This window comes from Spea bombifrons, chromosome 2 (assembly GCF_027358695.1).
Source record: "Spea bombifrons isolate aSpeBom1 chromosome 2, aSpeBom1.2.pri, whole genome shotgun sequence".
NCBI lineage: Eukaryota > Metazoa > Chordata > Amphibia > Anura > Pelobatidae > Spea > Spea bombifrons.
This window is the reverse complement of record NC_071088.1, coordinates 105600198-105615991: the sequence shown is the minus strand read 5'-3', so window position 1 is coordinate 105615991 and position 15794 is coordinate 105600198.

The window sequence follows — 15794 nt, the reverse complement described above, 5'->3', positions numbered from 1 at the left end:
AAAAAGAATCATCGAGTTTAAAACTACAATATAGTAAAAGAATGAAATGAAGACAGGAAGACATATCACAATAAAGATCATTGGGTTCAGGAAAAGACTGAACAGGACATCCAGACACCAAAGGAGGACAGAGCATAAACGAAAAACCATAATGGGTTCAAACGTGGAAAAGGAAAACAGTTTAACGAGGGACAGAGAGATGAGTGTAGAGGAGGGAGGACAGTGCATAGATGAAAAACCATAATGGGTTCAAGCCTGGGAAGGGAAGAACTTCGACGTGGGACAGAGAAAAGAGGGTAGAGGAGGGAGGTCTACGCGGGACAAAATGAAACATGGAGTTTGGAAACCACCAATGCAGTAGAAGAATGAAATGAAGACAAGAAGACGTGTTGCAGCAAATATCTTCAGGTTAAGGAGGAAAGACTGAACAGGATATCCAGACATTTGAGGAGGACAAAGCATAAATGAAGGACCAAAATGGTTTCAAACGTGTAAAAGGAAAACAGATTAACGAGGGACAGAGAGATGAGTGTAGAGGAGGGAGGACAGTGCATAGATGAAAAACCGTAATGGGTTGGAGCCTGGGAAGGGAAGAACTTCAACGTGGGACAGAGAAAAGAGGGTAGAGGAGGGAGGTCTACGTGGGACAAAAAGAATCGAGTTTAAAAACTACAATGTAGTAAAAGAATGAAATGAAGACAGGAAGACAAATCACAGTAAAGATCATCGGGTTCAGGAAAAGACTGAACAGGACATCCAGACACTAAAGGAGGACAGAGCGTAAATGAAAAACCATAATGGGTTCAAACGTGGAAAAGGAAAACAGTTTAACGAGGGACAGAGAGATGAGTGTAGAGGAGGGAGGACAGTGCATAGATGAAAAACCATAATGGGTTGAAGCCTGGGAAGGAAGAACTTCGACGTGGGACAGAAAAAAGAGGGTAGAGGAGGGAGGTCTACGCGGGACAAAATGAAACATGGAGTTTGGAAACCACCAATGCAGTAGAAGAATGAAATGAAGACAAGAAGACGTGTTGCAGCAAATATCTTCAGGTTAAGGAGGAAAGACTGAACAGGATATCCAGACATTTGAGGAGGACAAAGCATAAATGAAGGACCAAAATGGTTTCAAACGTGTAAAAGGAAAACAGATTAACGAGGGACAGAGAGATGAGTGTAGAGGAGGGAGGACAGTGCATAGATGAAAAACCGTAATGGGTTGGAGCCTGGGAAGGGAAGAACTTCGACGTGGGACAGAGAAAAGAGGGTAGAGGATGGAGGTCTACGTGGGACAAAAATAATCATCGAGTTTAAAAACTACAATGTAGTAAAAGAATAAACTGAAGACAGGAAGACAAATCACAGTAAAGATCATCGGGTTCAGGAGAAAGACTGAACAGGACATCCAGACACTAAAGAAGGACAGAGGATAAAGGAAAAACCATAATGGGTTCAAACGTGGAAAAGGAAAACAGTTTAACGAGGGACAGAGAGATGAGTGTAGAGGAGGGAGGACAGTGCATAGATGAAAAACCATAATAGGTTCAAGCCTGGGAAGGGAAGAACTTCGACGTGGGGCAGAGAAAAGAGGGTAGAGGAGGGAGGTCTACGTGGGACAAAAAGAATCGAGTTTAAAAACTACAATGTAGTAAAAGAATGAAATGAAGACAGGAAGGCAAATCACAGTAAAGATCATCGGGTTCAGGAGAAAGACTGAACAGGACATCCAGACACTAAAGAAGGACAGAGCATAAACGAAAAACCATAATGGGTTCAAACGTGGAAAAGGAAAACAGTTTAACGAGGGACAGAGAGATGAGTGTAGAGGAGGGAGGACAGTGCATAGATGAAAAACCATAATGGGTTCAAGCCTGGGAAGGGAAGAACTTCGACGTGGGACAGAGAAAAGAGGGTAGAGAAGGGAGGTCTACGCGGGAGAAAAAGAAACATGAAGTTTAGAAATCACAATGCAGTAGAAGAATAAAATGAAGACAGTAAAACGTGTCGCAGTAAAGATAGAAAGGATCAAGAGGAAAGACTTAAAAGGACATCCAGACATTAAAGGAAGACAGAGCATACATAGAAAACCATAATGGGTTCAAGCATGTAAAAGGAAAAAAGTTTGATAAGGGACCAGTAGCGTACCTAGCGGGGTGGGGGGGAGCAGTCCGCACCGGGTGCCGCTCATCAGAGGGGTGCCACCATGCCTGCACCCCTCCAGAGACGGATAGTAATGTCCGTCTCTAGAGGAGCAGGCTGGTTTGGGGAGATCTGCATTATTGTCAATGTCTGACTCAATGTATAGTGATAGAGATTACGCTGTACCACCGTCATATTTGCCTCAGTATATAATAAAAGCGGTTATGCAGTACCACCGTCAATGTTTGCTTTAGTATATAATGATAGCAGTAATGCTGTACCACCGTTAATGTTTGCCTCAGTATATAATGATAGCAGTAATGCTGTACCACCGTTGATGTTTGCCTCAGTATATAATGGTAGCAGTAATGCTGTACCACCATCAATGTCTGCCTCAGTATATACTGATAGGTGTTATGCTGTACCCCGTCAATGTCTGCTTCAGTATATAATGATAACAGTTATGTTGTACCCCCATCAATGTTTGCCTAATAATAGAAACTATGCAGTTTTAAAGTGTGTGTGTGTGGGGGGGCACATACAGGGTTCACCCCTGGTGCCAAATACTCTAGGTATGCCCCTGTGAGGGTCAGAGAGAAGGAGGTAGAGGAGGGAGGCCTACATGGGACAAAATAATATAGAATTTAGAAACTAGAATGTAGTAAAAGGAGGGGAAGAAGGCAGGAAGAAAAGTCACAGTAAAGATAGTCAGGATCAGGAGGAAAGACTCAAGAGGACATCCAGACATTAGGGGAGGACAGAACATAAATGAAAAGCCATAATGGGTTCAAAGCCTGGAAAAGGAAAAAAGTTTGACGAGGGACAGAGAGAAGAGGGTAGAGGAGGGAGGCCTAGGTGGGACAAAAAAAACTACGGAATTTACAAACTACTACGTAGTGCATGAAGGAGAGGAAGAAGTGTTGCAGTAAAGATAGTCAGAATGAGGAAGAAAGAGTGAACAGAACATCCAAACATTAGAGGAGGACAGATCATAATTGAAAAACCATAATGAGTTTGTAACGGTTAGATGAGAGGATCCCAGGGACAGAGACTGGCACAGCAGGACACAGGAGAAAAGCTGGCTGAGTAGCCCAGTAAATATTGTGTACGACAACTGAGCAGGGTAGGGGGCAGCCGACGAAGTGGAACATGGTTCCTGGGCAGGTAAGTCCTTACAGGGTTCACACCTGTGAAATTGAAGAACTTTGACGTGCGACAGGGAGAAAAGGGTAGAGGAAGGAGGCCTTCGCGGGACAAAAAGAATCATGGAGTTTGGAAACCACAATGCAGTACAAGAATGAAATGAAGACAGGAAGACGTGTCGCAGTAAAGATCATCAGTTTCATGAGGAAAGAGTGAACAGGACATCCAGACATTTGAGGAGAACAAAGCATAAAGGAAAAGCCATAAAGGGTTCAAGCCTGGGAAGGGAAGAACTTCAACGTGGGACAGAGAAAAGAGGGTAGAGGAGGGAGGTCTACGTGGGACAAAAAGAATCGAGTTTAAAACTACAATATAGTAAAAGAATGAAATGAAGACAGGAAGACATATCACAATAAAGATCATTAGGTTCAGGAAAAGACCGAACAGGACATCCAGACACTAAAGGAGGACAGAGCGTAAATGAAAAACCATAATGGGTTCAAACGTGGAAAAGGAAAACAGGTTAACGAGGGACAGAGAGATGAGTGTAGAGGAGGGAGGACAGTGCATAGATGAAAAACCATAATGGGTTCAAGCCTGGGAAGGGAAGAAATTCGGCGTGGGACAGAGAAAACAGGGTAGAGGAGGGAGGTCTACGCGGGACAAAATGAAACATGGAATTTGGAAACTACAATGCAGTACAAGAATGAAATGAAGACAAGTAGACGTGTCGCAGTAAAGATCTTCAGGTTCAGGAGGAAAGACTGAACAGGACATTTGAGGAGGACAGAGCATAAATGAAAAGCCACCATGGGTTCAAGCCTAGGAAGGGAAGAACTTCGACATGGGACAGAGAAAAGAGGGTAGAGGAGGGAGGTCTACGCGAGACAAAATGAAACATTGAGTTTGGAAACCAGAATGCAGTAGAAGAATGAAATGAAGACAAGAAGACGTGTCGCAGTAACTATCTTCAAGTTAAGGAGGAAAGACTGAACAGGATATCCAGACATTTGAGGAGGACAAAGCATAAATGAAGGACCAAAATGGTTTCAAACGTGTAAAAGGAAAACAGATTAACGAGGGACAGAGAGATGAGTGTAGAGGAGGGAGGACAGTGCATAGATGAAAAACCGTAATGGATTGGAGCCTGGGAATGGAAGAACTTCAACGTGGGACAGAGAAAAGAGGGTAGAGGAGGGAGGTCTACGTGGGACAAAAAGAATCATCGAGTTTAAAAACTACAATGTAGTATAAGAATGAAATGAAGACAGGAAGACATATCACAGTAAAGATCATTGGGTTCAGGAAAAGACCGAACAGGACATCCAGACACTAAAAGAGGACAGAGCGTAAATGAAAAACCATAATGGGTTCAAACGTGGAAAAGGAAAACAGTTTAACAAGGGACAGAGAGATGAGTGTAGAGGAGGGAGGACAGTGCATAGATGAAAAACCATAATGGGTTCAAGCCTGGGAAGGGAAGAAATTCTGCGTGGGACAGAGAAAAGAGGGTAGAGGAGGGAGGTCTACGCGGGACAAAATGAAACATGGAATTTGGAAACCAGAATGCAGTAGAAGAATGAAATGAAGACAAGAAGACGTGTCGCAGTAACTATCTTCAAGTTAAGGAGGAAAGACTGTACAGGATATCCAGACATTTGAGGAGGACAAAGCATAAATGAAGGACCAAAATGGTTTCAAACGTGTAAAAGGAAAACAGATTAACGAGGGACAGAGAGATGAGTGTAGAGGAGGGAGGACAGTGCATAGATGAAAAACCGTAATGGGTTGGAGCCTGGGAAGGGAAGAACTTCAACGTGGGACAGAGAAAAGAGGGTAGAGGAGGTCTACGTGGGACAAAAAGAATCATCGAGTTTAAAAACTACAATGTAGTAAAAGAATGAAATGAAGACAGGAAGACAAATCACAGTAAAGATCATCGGGTTCAGGAAAAGACTGAACAGGACATCCAGACACTATAGGAGGACAGAGCGTAAATGAAAAACCATAATGGGTTCAAACGTGGAAAAGGAAAACAGTTTAACGAGGGACAGAGAGATGAGTGTAGAGGAGGGAGGACAGTGCATAAATGAAAAACCATAATGGGTTGAAGCCTGGGAAGGAAGAACTTCGACGTGGGACAGAAAAAAGAGGGTAGAGGAGGGAGGTCTACGCGGGACAAAATGAAACATGGAGTTTGGAAACCACCAATGCAGTAGAAGAATGAAATGAAGACAAGAAGACATGTCGCAGTAAATATCTTGAGGTTAAGGAGGAAAGACTGAACAGGACATCCAGACACTAAAGAAGGACAGAGCATAAACGAAAAACCATAATGGGTTCAAACGTGGAAAAGGAAAACAGTTTAACGAGGGACAGAGAGATGAGTGTAGAGGAGGGAGGACAGTGCATAGATGAAAAACCATAATGGGTTCAAGCCTGGGAAGGGAAGAACTTCGACGTGGGACAGAGAAAAGAGGGTAGAGGATGGAGGTCTACGTGGGACAAAAATAATCATCGAGTTTAAAAACTACAATGTAGTAAAAGAATAAACTGAAGACAGGAAGACAAATCACAGTAAAGATCATCGGGTTCAGGAGAAAGACTGAACAGGACATCCAGACACTAAAGAAGGACAGAGCATAAAGGAAAAACCATAATGGGTTCAAACGTGGAAAAGGAAAACAGTTTAACGAGGGACAGAGAGATGAGTGTAGAGGAGGGAGGACAGTGCATAGATGAAAAACCATAATTGGTTGAAGCCTGGGAAGGGAAGAAATTCGGCGTGGGACAGAGGAAAGAGGGTAGAGGAGAGAGGTCTACATGGGACAAAAAGAATCATCGAGTTTAAAACTACAATATAGTAAAAGAATGAAATGAAGACAGGAGGACATATCACAATAAAGATCATTGGGTTCAGGAAAAGACTGAACAGGACATCCAGACACTAAAGGAGGACAGAGCGTAAATGAAAAACCATAATGGGTTCAAACGTGGAAAAGGAAAACAGTTTAACGAGGGACAGAGAGATGAGTGTAGAGGAGGGAGGGCAGTGCATAGATGAAAAACCATAATTGGTTGAAGCCTGGGAAGGAAGAACTTCGACGTGGGACAGAAAAAAGAGGATAGAGGAGAGAGGTCTACATGGGACAAAAAGAATCATCGAGTTTAAAACTACAATATAGTAAAAGAATGAAATGAAGACAGGAGGACATATCACAATAAAGATCATTGGGTTCAGGAAAAGACTGAACAGGACATCCAGACACTAAAGGAGGACAGAGCGTAAATGAAAAACCATAATGGGTTCAAACGTGGAAAAGGAAAACAGTTTAACGAGGGACAGAGAGATGAGTGTAGAGGAGGGAGGGCAGTGCATAGATGAAAAACCATAATTGGTTGAAGCCTGGGAAGGAAGAACTTCGACGTGGGACAGAAAAAAGAGGATAGAGGAGAGAGGTCGACATGGGACAAAAAGAATCGAGTTTAAAACTACAATATAGTAAAAGAATGAAATGAAGACAGGAGGACATATCACAATAAAGATCATTGGGTTCAGGAAAAGACTGAACAGGACATCCAGACACTAAAGGAGGACAGAGCATAAACGAAAAACCATAATGGGTTCAAACGTGGAAAAGGAAAAACAGTTTAACGAGGGACAGAGAGATGAGTGTAGAGAAGGGAGGACAGTGCATAGATGAAAAACCATAATGGGTTCAAGCCTGGGAAGGGAAGAACTTCGACGTGGGACAGAGAAAAGAGGGTAGAGGAGGGAGGTCTACGTGGGACAAAAAGAATCGAGTTTAAAAACTACAATGTAGTAAAAGAATGAAATGAAGACAGGAAGGCAAATCACAGTAAAGATCATCGGGTTCAGGAGAAAGACTGAACAGGACATCCAGACACTAAAGAAGGACAGAGCATAAACGAAAAACCATAATGGGTTCAAACGTGGAAAAGGAAAACAGTTTAACGAGGGACAGAGAGATGAGTGTAGAGGAGGGAGGACAGTGCATAGATGAAAAACCATAATGGGTTCAAGCCTGGGAAGGGAAGAACTTCGACGTGGGGCAGAGAAAAGAGAGTAGAGGAGGGAGGTCTACGCGGGAGAGAAAGAAACATGAAGTTTAGAAATCACAATGCAGTAGAAGAATAAAATGAAGACAGGAAGACGTGTCGCAGTAAAGATAGAAAGGATCAAGAGGAAAGACTTAAAAGGACATCCAGACATTAAAGGAAGACAGAGCATACATAGAAAGCCATAATGGGTTCAAGCATGTAAAAGGAAAAAAGTTTGTTAAGGGACCAGTAGCGTACCTAGCGGGGTGGGGGGGGAGCAGTCCGCACCGGGTGCCGCTCATCAGAGGGGTGCCACCATGCCTGCACCCCTCCAGAGATGGATAGTAATGTCCGTCTCTAGAGGAGCAGGCTGGTTTGGGGAGATCTGCATTATTGTCAATGTCTGACTCAATGTATAGTGATAGAGATTACGCTGTACCACCGTCATATTTGCCTCAGTATATAATAATAGCGGTTATGCAGTACCACCGTCAATGTTTGCTTTAGTATATAATGATAGCAGTAATGCTGTACCACCGTTAATGTTTGCCTCAGTATATAATGATAGCAGTAATGCTGTACCACCGTTGATGTTTGCCTCAGTATATAATGATAGCAGTAATGCTGTACCACCATCAATGTCTGCCTCAGTATATACTGATAGGTGTTATGCTGTACCCCCGTCAATGTCTGCTTCAGTATATAATGATAACAGTTATGTTGTACCCCCATCAATGTTTGCCTAATAATAGAAACTATGCAGTTTTAAAGTGTGTGTGTGGGGGGGGGCACATACAGGGTTCACCCCTGGTGCCAAATACTCTAGGTGTGCCCCTGTGAGGGACAGAGAGAAGGAGGTAGAGGAGGGAGGCCTACATGGGACAAAATAATATAGAATTTAGAAACTAGAATGTAGTAAAAGGAGGGGAAGAAGGCAGGAAGAAAAGTCACAGTAAAGATAGTCAGGATCAGGAGGAAAGACTCAATAGGATATCCAGACATTAGGGGAGGACAGAACATAAATGAAAAGCCATAATGGGTTCAAAGCCTGGAAAAGGAAAAAAGTTTGACGAGGGACAGAGAGAAGAGGGTAGAGGAGGGAGGACTAGGTGGGACAAAAAAAACTACGGAAATTACAAACTACTATGTAGTGCATGAAGGAGAGGAAGAAGTGTTGCAGGAAAGATAGTCAGAATGAGGAAGAAAGAGTGAACAGAACATCCAAACATTAGAGGAGGACAGATCATAATTGAAAAACCATAATGAGTTTGTAACGGTTAGATGAGAGGATCCCAGGGACAGAGACTGGCACAGCAGGACACAGGAGAAAAGCTGGCTGAGTAGCCCAGTAAATATTGTGTACGACAACTGAGCAGGGTAGGGGGCAGCCGACGAAGTGGAACATGGTTCCTGGGCAGGTAAGTCCTTACAGGGTTCGCACCTGTGAAATTGAAGAACTTTAACGTGCGACAGGGAGAAAAGGGTAGAGGAAGGAGGCCTTCGCGGGACAAAAAGAATCATGGAGTTTGGAAACCACAATGCAGTACAAGAATGAAATGAAGACAGGAAGACGTGTCGCATAAAGATCATCAGTTTCATGAGGAAAGAGTGAACAGGACATCCAGACATTTGAGGAGAACAAAGCATAAAGGAAAAGCCATAAAGGGTTCAAGCCTGGGAAGGGAAGAACTTCAACGTGGGACAGAGAAAAGAGGGTAGAGGAGGGAGGTCTACGTGGGACAAAAAGAATCATCGAGTTTAAAAACTACAATGTAGTATAAGAATGAAATGAAGACAGGAAGACATATCACAGTAAAGATCATTGGGTTCAGGAAAAGACCGAACAGGACATCCAGACACTAAAAGAGGACAGAGCGTAAATGAAAAACCATAATGGGTTCAAACGTGGAAAAGGAAAACAGTTTAACGAGGGACAGAGAGATGAGTGTAGAGGAGGGAGGACAGTGCATAGATGAAAAACCATAATGGGTTGAAGCCTGGGAAGGAAGAACTTCGACGTGGGACAGAAAAAAGAGGGTAGAGGAGGGACGTCTACGTGGGACAAAAAGAATCATCGAGTTTGGAAACCACCAATGCAGTAGAAGAATGAAATGAAGACAAGAAGACATGTCGCAGTAAATATCTTGAGGTTAAGGAGGAAAGACTGAACAGGACATCCAGACACTAAAGAAGGACAGAGCATAAACGAAAAACCATAATGGGTTCAAACGTGGAAAAGGAAAACAGTTTAACGAGGGACAGAGAGATGAGTGTAGAGGAGGGAGGACAGTGCATAGATGAAAAACCATAATGGGTTCAAGCCTGGGAAGGGAAGAACTTCGACGTGGGACAGAGAAAAGAGGGTAGAGGATGGAGGTCTACGTGGGACAAAAATAATCATCGAGTTTAAAAACTACAATGTAGTAAAAGAATAAACTGAAGACAGGAAGACAAATCACAGTAAAGATCATCGGGTTCAGGAGAAAGACTGAACAGGACATCCAGACACTAAAGAAGGACAAAGCGTAAATGAAAAACCATAATGGGTTCAAACGTGGAAAAGGAAAACAGTTTAACGAGGGACAGAGAGATGAGTGTAGAGGAGGGAGGACAGTGCATAGATGAAAAACCATAATGGGTTCAAGCCTGGGAAGGGAAGAACTTCGACGTGGGACAGAGAAAAGAGGGTAGAGGAGGGAGGTCTACGCGGGAGAAAAAGAAACATGAAGTTTAGAAATCACAATGCAGTAGAAGAATAAAATGAAGACAGGAAGACGTGTCGCAGTAAAGATAGAAAGGATCAAGAGGAAAGACTTAAAAGGACATCCAGACATTAAAGGAAGACAGAGCATACATAGAAAACCATAATGGGTTCAAGCATGTAAAAGGAAAAAAGTTTGATAAGGGACCAGTAGCGTACCTAGCGGGGTGGGGGGGAGCAGTCCGCACCGGGTGCCGCTCATCAGAGGGGTGCCACCATGCCTGCACCCCTCCAGAGACGGATAGTAATGTCCGTCTCTAGAGGAGCAGGCTGGTTTGGGGAGATCTGCATTATTGTCAATGTCTGACTCAATGTATAGTGATAGAGATTACGCTGTACCACCGTCATATTTGCCTCAGTATATAATAATAGCGGTTATGCAGTATCACCGTCAATGTTTGCTTTAGTATATAATGATAGCAGTAATGCTGTACCACCGTTAATGTTTGCCTCAGTATATAATGATAGCAGTAATGCTGTACCACCGTTGATGTTTGCCTCAGTATATAATGATAGCAGTAATGCTGTACCACCATCAATGTCTGCCTCAGTATATACTGATAGGTGTTATGCTGTACCCCCGTCAATGTCTGCTTCAGTATATAATGATAACAGTTATGTTGTACCCCATCAATGTTTGCCTAATAATAGAAACTATGCAGTTTTAAAGTGTGTGTGTGGGGGGGGCACATAGAGGGTTCACCCCTGGTGCCAAATACTCTAGGTATGCCCCTGTGAGGGACAGAGAGAAGGAGGTAGAGGAGGGAGGCCTACATGGGACAAAATAATATAGAATTTAGAAACTAGAATGTAGTAAAAGGAGGGGAAGAAGGCAGGAAGAAAAGTCACAGTAAAGATAGTCAGGATCAGGAGGAAAGACTCAATAGGACATCCAGACATTAGGGGAGGACAGAACATAAATGAAAAGCCATAATGGGTTCAAAGCCTGGAAAAGGAAAAAAGTTTGACGAGGGACAGAGAGAAGAGGGTAGAGGAGGGAGGCCTAGGTGGGACAAAAAAAACTACGGAATTTACAAACTACTATGTAGTGCATGAAGGAGAGGAAGAAGTGTTGCAGTAAAGATAGCCAGAATGAGGAAGAAAGAGTGAACAGAACATCCAAACATTAGAGGAGGACAGATCATAATTGAAAAACCATAATGAGTTTGTAACGGTTAGATGAGAGGATCCCAGGGACAGAGACTGGCACAGCAGGACACAGGAGAAAAGCTGGCTGAGTAGCCCAGTAAATATTGTGTACGACAACTGAGCAGGGTAGGGGGCAGCCGACGAAGTGGAACATGGTTCCTGGGCAGGTAAGTCCTTACAGGGTTCACACCTGTGAAATTGAAGAACTTTGACGTGCGACAGGGAGAAAAGGGTAGAGGAAGGAGGCCTTCGCGGGACTAAAAGAATCATGGAGTTTGGAAACCACAATGCAGTACAAGAATGAAATGAAGACAGGAAGACGTGTCGCAGTAAAGATCATCAGTTTCATGAGGAAAGAGTGAACAGGACATCCAGACATTTGAGGAGAACAAAGCATAAAGGAAAAGCCATAAAGGGTTCAAGCCTGGGAAGGGAAGAACTTCAACGTGGGACAGAGAAAAGAGGGTAGAGGAGGGAGGTCTACGTGGGACAAAAAGAATCATCGAGTTTAAAAACTACAATGTAGTATAAGAATGAAATGAAGACAGGAAGACATATCACAGTAAAGATCATTGGGTTCAGGAAAAGACCGAACAGGACATCCAGACACTAAAAGAGGACAGAGCATAAATGAAAAACCATAATGGGTTCAAACGTGGAAAAGGAAAACAGTTTAACGAGGGACAGAGAGATGAGTGTAGAGGAGGGAGGACAGTGCATAGATGAAAAACCATAATGGGTTGAAGCCTGGGAAGGAAGAACTTCGACGTGGGACAGAAAAAAGAGGGTAGAGGAGGGAGGTCTACGTGGGACAAAAAGAATCGAGTTTAAAACTACAATATAGTAAAAGAATGAAATGAAGACAGGAAGACATACCACAATAAAGATCATTGGGTTCAGGAAAAGACCGAACAGGACATCCAGACACTAAAGGAGGACAGAGCGTAAATGAAAAACCATAATGGGTTCAAACGTGGAAAAGGAAAACAGTTTAACGAGGGACAGAGAGATGAGTGTAGAGAAGGGAGGACAGTGCATAGATGAAAAACCATAATGGGTTCAAGCCTGGGAAGGGAAGAAATTCGGCGTGGGACAGAGAAAAGAGGGTAGAGGAGGGAGGTCTACGCGGGACAAAATGAAACATGGAATTTGGAAACTACAATGCAGTACAAGAATGAAATGAAGACAAGTAGACGTGTCGCAGTAAAGATCTTCAGGTTCAGGAGGAAAGACTGAACAGGACATTTGAGGAGGACAGAGCATAAATGAAAAGCCACCATGCGTTCAAGCCTAGGAAGGGAAGAACTTCGACATGGGACAGAGAAAAGAGGGTAGAGGAGGGAGGTCTACGCGGGACAAAATGAAACATTGAGTTTGGAAACCAGAATGCAGTAGAAGAATGAAATGAAGACAAGAAGACGTGTCGCAGTAACTATCTTCAAGTTAAGGAGGAAAGACTGAACAGGATATCCAGACAATTGAGGAGGACAAAGCATAAATGAAGGACCAAAATGGTTTCAAACGTGTAAAAGGAAAACAGATTAACGAGGGACAGAGAGATGAGTGTAGAGGAGGGAGGACAGTGCATAGATGAAAAACCGTAATGGATTGGAGCCTGGGAATGGAAGAACTTCAACGTGGGACAGAGAAAAGAGGGTAGAGGAGGGAGGTCTACGTGGGACAAAAAGAATCATCGAGTTTAAAAACTACAATGTAGTAAAAGAATGAAATGAAGACAGGAAGACAAATCACAGTAAAGATCATCGGGTTCAGGAAAAGACTGAACAGGACATCCAGACACTAAAGGAGGACAGAGCGTAAATGGAAATCCATAATGGGTTCAAACGTGGAAAAGGAAAACAGTTTAACGAGGGACAGAGAGATGAGTGTAAAGGAGGGAGGACAGTGCATAGATGAAAAACCGTAATGGGTTGAAGCCTGGGAAGGAAGAACTTCGACGTGGGACAGAAAAAAGAGGGTAGTGGAGGGAGGTCTACGTGGGACAAAAAGAATCATCGAGTTTAAAACTACAATATAGTAAAAGAATGAAATGAAGACAGGAAGACATATCACAATAAAGATCATTGGGTTCAGGAAAAGACTGAACAGGACATCCAGACACCAAAGGAGGACAGAGCATAAACGAAAAACCATAATGGGTTCAAACGTGGAAAAGGAAAACAGTTTAACGAGGGACAGAGAGATGAGTGTAGAGGAGGGAGGACAGTGCATAGATGAAAAACCATAATGGGTTCAAGCCTGGGAAGGGAAGAACTTCGACGTGGGACAGAGAAAAGAGGGTAGAGGAGGGAGGTCTACGCGGGACAAAATGAAACATGGAGTTTGGAAACCACCAATGCAGTAGAAGAATGAAATGAAGACAAGAAGACGTGTTGCAGCAAATATCTTCAGGTTAAGGAGGAAAGACTGAACAGGATATCCAGACATTTGAGGAGGACAAAGCATAAATGAAGGACCAAAATGGTTTCAAACGTGTAAAAGGAAAACAGATTAACGAGGGACAGAGAGATGAGTGTAGAGGAGGGAGGACAGTGCATAGATGAAAAACCGTAATGGGTTGGAGCCTGGGAAGGGAAGAACTTCAACGTGGGACAGAGAAAAGAGGGTAGAGGAGGGAGGTCTACGTGGGACAAAAAGAATCATCGAGTTTAAAAACTACAATGTAGTAAAAGAATGAAATGAAGACAGGAAGACAAATCACAGTAAAGATCATCGGGTTCAGGAAAAGACTGAACAGGACATCCAGACACTAAAGGAAGACAGAGCGTAAATGAAAAACCATAATGGGTTCAAACGTGGAAAAGGAAAACAGTTTAACGAGGGACAGAGAGATGAGTGTAGAGGAGGGAGGACAGTGCATAGATGAAAAACCATAATGGGTTGAAGCCTGGGAAGGAAGAACTTCGACGTGGGACAGAAAAAAGAGGGTAGAGGAGGGAGGTCTACGCGGGACAAAATGAAACATGGAGTTTGGAAACCACCAATGCAGTAGAAGAATGAAATGAAGACAAGAAGACATGTCGCAGTAAATATCTTGAGGTTAAGGAGGAAAGACTGAACAGGACATCCAGACACTAAAGAAGGACAGAGCATAAACGAAAAACCATAATGGGTTCAAACGTGGAAAAGGAAAACAGTTTAACGAGGGACAGAGAGATGAGTGTAGAGGAGGGAGGACAGTGCATAGATGAAAAACCATAATGGGTTCAAGCCTGGGAAGGGAAGAACCTCGACGTGGGACAGAGAAAAGAGGGTAGAGGATGGAGGTCTACGTGGGACAAAAATAATCGAGTTTAAAAACTACAATGTAGTAAAAGAATAAACTGAAGACAGGAAGACAAATCACAGTAAAGATCATCGGGTTCAGGAGAAAGACTGAACAGGACATCCAGACACTAAAGAAGGACAGAGCATAAAGGAAAAACCATAATGGGTTCAAACGTGGAAAAGGAAAACAGTTTAACGAGGGACAGAGAGGTGAGTGTAGAGGAGGGAGGACAGTGCATAGATGAAAAACCATAATGGGTTGAAGGCTGGGAAGGAAGAACTTCGACGTGGGACAGAAAAAAGAGGGTAGAGGAGGGAGGTCTACGCGGGACAAAATGAAACATGGAGTTTGGAAACCACCAATGCAGTAGAAGAATGAAATGAAGACAAGAAGACATGTCGCAGTAAATCTCTTGAGGTTAAGGAGGAAAGACTGAACAGGACATCCAGACACTAAAGAAGGACAGAGCATAAAGGAAAAACCATAATGGGTTCAAACGTGGAAAAGGAAAACAGTTTAACGAGGGACAGAGAGATGAGTGTAGAGGAGGGAGGACAGTGCATAGATGAAAAACCATAATGGGTTCAAGCCTGGGAAGGGAAGAAATTCGGCGTGGGACAGAGAAAAGAGGGTAGAGGAGGGAGGTCTACGTGGGACAAAAAGAATCTACAATGTGGTACAAGAATGAAATGAAGACAGGAAGACATATCACAGTAAAGATCATTGGGTTCAGGAAAAGACTGAACAGGACATCCAGACACTAAAGGAGGACAGAGCGTAAATGAAAAACCATAATGGGTTCAAACGTGGAAAAGGAAAACAGTTTAACGAGGGACAGAGAGATGAGTGTAGAGGAGGGAGGGCAGTGCATAGATGAAAAACCATAATTGGTTGAAGCCTGGGAAGGAAGAACTTCGACGTGGGACAGAAAAAAGAGGATAGAGGAGAGAGGTCTACATGGGACAAAAAGAATCATCGAGTTTAAAACTACAATATAGTAAAAGAATGAAATGAAGACAGGAGGACATATCACAATAAAGATCATTGGGTTCAGGAAAAGACTGAACAGGACATCCAGACACTAAAGGAGGACAGAGCATAAACGAAAAACCATAATGGGTTCAAACGTGGAAAAGGAAAAACAGTTTAACGAGGGACAGAGAGATGAGTGTAGAGAAGGGAGGACAGTGCATAGATGAAAAACCATAATGGGTTCAAGCCTGGGAAGGGAAGAACTTCGACGTGGGACAG